The sequence below is a fragment of the Gracilinanus agilis genome, chromosome 4, assembly GCF_016433145.1.
Source record: "Gracilinanus agilis isolate LMUSP501 chromosome 4, AgileGrace, whole genome shotgun sequence".
Taxonomy (NCBI): Eukaryota; Metazoa; Chordata; class Mammalia; order Didelphimorphia; family Didelphidae; genus Gracilinanus; species Gracilinanus agilis.
The window spans coordinates 231516819-231522892 of record NC_058133.1 but is presented as its reverse complement, the minus strand read 5'-3'; positions in this window follow the sequence as shown (position 1 = coordinate 231522892).

Genomic DNA, 6074 nt, shown 5'->3' with positions numbered 1-6074 from the left:
ATAGGTGATAATGCATATATAACCCAGTGGAATTGCTTGTTGACTCCAGAAGGGGGGAGGGGAAAGGGGAGAGAAAAACCACAAATCATTTATCCATGGAAAAATACTTTAAAATAAACAAATAAATAAAGTTTAAAAAAGTTTTTAAAGATATAGGCTTGCAACTAAAAATAACTTAACCAGCAAAACTGAATTTAATCCTAGAGGAAGAAAATACATTTTTAATGCAATAAAGGACATCTAAGTATTCCTGCTGAAAATACCAGAGCTGAGTAAAATACATGAGAGTGAAGGAAAACATAAAAAGACAAATACAAATAATCCAAAATTAGAGACTATAAGAATAAGTGTTTGTATTCAAATGAGAACTGAGAGATAATACAATAATCCCTTCATAGAGTTAAATAAGATAGAAAGTCTAAAAGTGATTTTTGTTATGTTGTGAGGATTTTAAAAAAAAGAAAGAAAAGAGAAGGAGAAAGTATACACTAAGGAATAAAAGGTGAGGAGTGGGGAACTTACTATCTTACTTAATGGAGAGAAATACAGAGAAGTCTATACAAAGAAGGGTAGGAGGAGTGGGTATTGCTTAAAACTCACTTTGAACTGATTTGGAATACAGTTGATAGAGCCAGAAAAATAATTTATACCATAACTATATTGTAAAAGCCAACAATTGTTAAAGATTTAAGAGCTATTATCAATGCAATGACCAGTTATGGAACAAAGATCCGGCATACTGTTTACCTCCTGAGAGAGAAGTGACAGACAAGATATACAAAGAGAGACATTAATTTTTAGATATGACCATTGGGGGGATTTGTTTTGTTTGACCATATATACTTATTGCACAACTTTTGTTTTTCTTTTTATTTCCAGAGGTGGCAGAGAAAAAGGTTAAGTGCTCATTAATTCAAAAACAAAGTAGAATTTAATTTAAAAGAAATTAAGCAAGAACTTTTTTTAAAAACCAACTATGTAGGAAAAGAACTTGAAGAACAAATAACAGAATATCAGACTGCCTGAAAATTTGAATAGACAAAATAAAAAACAATATGAAAGGAAGGAATATTAGAAGGAAAAAAAAGACTGAAAAAAATGGGGGCAGAGCTAAGTTGGCAGAAAAGGTACACAAACTCACCTGATCTCTACCAAATTATTCTCCAAAAAACATTGATATAATGCCTCAAAATGAATTCTGGAGCAGTAGAATGTACAAAAGGATGAGGTAAAACAATTTTTCAGCCCAAGACAACTTAAAAGGCCAGCCCTAAAGATCTATTGTACCAGGGTAGAATGGAGCACATAGCAGAATGCCGAGGCAGACTCCACCTGGACAAGCTAGTTCGGGTCTTGGGGGCGGATAAATCAGCAGCAAAGGCTTCTGGAGCTCTCAGCCACAGATGATAACAGGAAGTAGATAACTGCTCAGAAGATTACAGGGTCCTTTTGTGGCTTGGGGTGCAAGACCGTCACATTGCCTATATGCAGATCCAGGTCACAGTCACAGCCATAGGTGATGATCTCGGGACAAGGATGAGTACTAGTACACACCAGTGTTTGCAGCCACAGGGAACGGGGGATGCTGGTCAAAGTTTGAAGCTCGAAAAAAGTGTTTGTGGTTGCACACAGGCCAGAAGAGTATAAAACACACCTCCCCTTGGACCATACCACTTTGGAAGAACTGAAAACTTATAGATCAGTGGTTCCCAAACTTTTTTGGTCTACTGCCCCCTTTCCAGAAAAAATATTACATAGTCCCCTGAAAATTAATTTTTTTTAAATTTTAATAGCAATTAATAGGAAAGATAAATGCACCTGTGGCCATTACTGTCCCTCTAGATCGCTGCAGCACCCACCAGGGGGCAGTGGTGCCCACTTTGGGAATCACTGAATTCCTCAGTGTTAGCTCTGAAGGCAGCTGCACAAAGAATCTGAAACTTGTAACAATACTCCTTTTATCACAAGAACAGAATCCACCTATATCAGTTTTTTTAAGTTAAAAGAAAAGAAAAAGGCTGAAAAATGAGCAAACAACAAAAATAGAAACTCAGCATAGAAAGTTATTTTGATGACAGGGAAGGCCAAAAACAAACTCAGAAGACAACAAAGTCAATACTGCTACATCCAAAGCCTCCAAGAAAAATATGAATTTGTCTAAAGTTCAAAAAGAATTAATGGAGGAGCTCCAAAAGGATTTTAAAAATCAAATAAGAGAAGGAGAAGAAAATTCGGGAAAAGAAATGAGAGTAATATAGGAAAATCATGAAAGCAGAATCAACAGCTTGGTAAAGGAAACACAGAAAGGTACCAAGAAAATAATAACTTAAAAAATAGAATAGGCCAATTGGTAAAATAGGCACAAAGATCCAGTGAAGAGAAGGACTTCTTAAATGGTAAAATTGGACAAGCAGCTCTTTTGGGTGGTAGCAAAGAATTGGAAAGGAAAATTAAATATATTAATTGGGAAATGGCTGAGTAAGTTATAGTATATGATAATAATGGAATAATATCATGCTATAAGAAATGAAGAGCAAGAAGAGCTCAGAAAATCCTGGAAATACTTGCACAAACTGATGCACAATAAAGTAAGCAGAGCCAGGAGAACACTGTACACAGTGACAGCAATATTGTACATTGAACAACTGTGAATAATTTAGTTATTCTCAGCAATAGAAAGATTCAAAACCATCCCAAAGGATTCATGATAAAAATTTCCATTAACTTCCAGAAAAATAACTGATGGAATCTGAATCAATCCAGACCAAAGGAAACTTTTTCCACTTTCTTAAATTTTTTTTTTGTTTGAGTTTCCTTCTACAAAGGGATTAATATGGGGAAATGTTTTACATGATTGCATATATAAAATTTTTATCAGTTTGTTTACCATCTCTGCTGTTGGGGTGAGGACGGAGGGAAGGGAGAGAATTCAAAACTCAAAATTTAAACGAAAAATTTGAAAAAATAAGTAGAAAAATTAAGATATCGGATATCAAAAGCAACCAGTCTAGAAAACAGGACAAGGAACTGATCAAAAGATTTAATAAACATTGAACTCCCTAAAAAGTCATTTTTTAAAAATAAAGCAAAATCAAGAAATTATAAATGAGAGCTATCCAAATCTGTTAGAAATAAATGACAAAGTGAAGCTAAAAAGAATTCACCAATGATCTCTAGAAAGAAACTTCAAAAAGAATATCATAATCAAAATCCAGGACTACCACATCAAAGGAAAAATACTGCAAGTACACAGAAAGTAGTTAAATACCAGGGAACCACAGTCAGAATTACACAAGACTTGGTAGCCCCAATTTTAAATGAAAGGAAATCTTAGAATACAATATTACAACAGGTAGGCTTGCAACCAAAATAATTCACCCTGCAAAGCTGACTGTAATCCTAGAGGGGGAGATGGATCTTTAATGGCATAGAGAACTTTCAAAGATTCCTAATGAAAAGACTAAAAACTTTGAAATGTTATCAAGAGTCAAGAATAACCTAGAAAGATAAATTTACTTGAGCAATGGGAAAGGGGTATATAATGTTGCATATATGGTATATATACTATATTTTATTTAGTATAGTATATATATAATATAGTATATCAGTGATTCCCAAAGTGGGCGCTACTTCCCCCTGGTGAGTGCTGCAGCAATCCAGGGGGATGGTGATGGCCACAGGTGCATTTATCTTTCCTATTAATTGCTATTAAAATTTAAAAAAATTAATTTCAAGGGGGCTAAGTAATATTTTTTCTGGAAAGGAGGCCGTAGGCCAAAAAAGTTTGGGAACCACTGTAGTATATATTTATTTATATAGTACATATACTATATATATATTATTCTCTATATATAGTAACATTCTAATAAGCAGAGATGAAACAAATGTCCCTTCAGAATTTTAATGTCTTCAAGGATACTGAAAGAATTAAATAAGAAAAGTAGAAGGCCTTAAGATGGATTGGTTCTTTCTAAAGGTTTTTAAAGGGGGAAAAGAAGGGAAGGTAAAAGGAATATAGTGATGAAAAAAGTGAAAGAACTTGCTACTTCTCATGACTGCAGGATGCAACAAAAAATATAGAAACACAGAGGAAGAGGTGTTATAAGTTCAAAATAAACAATTTTAAAAGACAAATTGGGTATACCTTCAGTTCTTTTGGGCATTTGTTAACCACATTTGTTCAAGTCTTCCCAAGTCCACTTCCTCATATTTTTCCCTTCTCTCTAGATCAATCTATGTAGTTGATGATCCACCCAACTTACAAATTGAAAGACCTAGTCTCCTTTTCAGAGAATGGTAGACTATATGAACTTGGCATACACTTGATGTCCCACCACCACCAAATTGCCCTTCTGGTCTCTACAAGTATCCTCACCATATGACTTCAAATTTTGCTATCTTCAAACTGTGTACAATCTAAAAGCTATCCCTTTAAAAACTTCCTGGCTTTCTATTTTAAATATATGCCAGTACTGTAGTGTTTCAGTCATGTTTGTGACACAGAAATCCCATATTTATTTCCCAAGATGACATATGTTCTTTTCTAAGAAAGTCATAACTTTGCCCCACTATTCCAATGTAGTATGTGATGTAACTGAGTTACAAAGAAATTATAGGACTTTCTCAAATTCATATCCAGAAGTGGCAGAGTTAATCTTTAAGAGTCTTTCTGGTTGTCTACAATCCTAGTCTATAAATTCTAAAATCTCTTGTTTGGTAACTATTTAAAGGAGTGAGAATAATAATAATATAGCCAATGTTAATGCAATCATAAGATTTTTTATGTAGTGTCATCTGTTTTTATCCAGTAATCAAAGCATTTTATTCTCTTCAATTTGATTGCATATTTGACTTTTGATTGATTAATTGATTCAATCAAGCTGTCTGGTCCTTCTGTGATTGGGAAATGCCTGAATTCTTCATCTTTTTTTTCCTGTCCAATCAGTCTATAGTATACTATGATATCAATATTGCTTCTGTTTCTTCCTTTATTGATCTTTACCCAAAAGTTTTCCATCATGCTTTTTCCTTCTTTTTCCTGGATATCTTCTCAATAAATAATTCCAACCCTCCTTTTACCTTTCTTTTGAATAAGTTATGCCTCTCTAGAACCTAAATCTAGTAATGAGTCTCATCCTACAATGTTTTAATGTCACCTATCTGTGAAATCAAATTAGCTCCTTTACATTGGAATCTATAGTTTACCATGTTTATAACTGATAGAGAAAATATAAGGTACCTTAATATTCCAAATCCAGGTGTCTCAGCATCATTTTTACAATTCCAGAACCTATGCCAGAAGCTCCACAGACCTCCAGTCTGCTACAACAATTCTCCAACTTACCAAAGAAACTTCTACAAAATTCTGTTTGGCAGATAGCATTGCCTGGATCCTGTAAAAGAAGTACATTTCATTCATTTATTTGAACAGGAGAAAAAAAATAATTCTACAATCGATTTCATTGTGTTATGTACATTGTCTTATATACCAATTAAATATCTTTACTATTGGTTGGTGATTCTTAACAAGATCTGGTAATATAAAGTGTTATATGTATAGTGGAGTTGGCTATGAATATGCATAACTAATTATTGAAAACAATCATAATAATGCTAAGAAAAGTAGTAAAGAAACTCCAGAGCAAAATTAGACAGTCATTTGTTCATTTCACAGATGATGAAAATGAGTCACAAAGAAATTACAGGACTTGCTGAAATTCATATAATCTAGAAGTGGCAAGTTGATCTTTAAGTTTGGTTTCCTACAGACTACAGTTCTAGTCTATAAATTCCAGAATCTTTTGTTTGGTACTTAAAATAATTGTATAGCTAATGTTTATATAGCACTTTAAGCTTTGCAAAGTGCTTTACATATATATGTTAACTCATTCAATCCTCACAAAAATTCTGTGAAGTAGGGGCTATTATCGCACCCATTTTACACATGAGAAAACTGGGTTACAAAGAAGTTGAATCACTAATTCACACAAACAGCTAATAAGATTCTGAGGCTAGATTTGAACTCAAATCTTCATGATTCCAAGACTCACACTATAAATTTTGATGCTACTGTT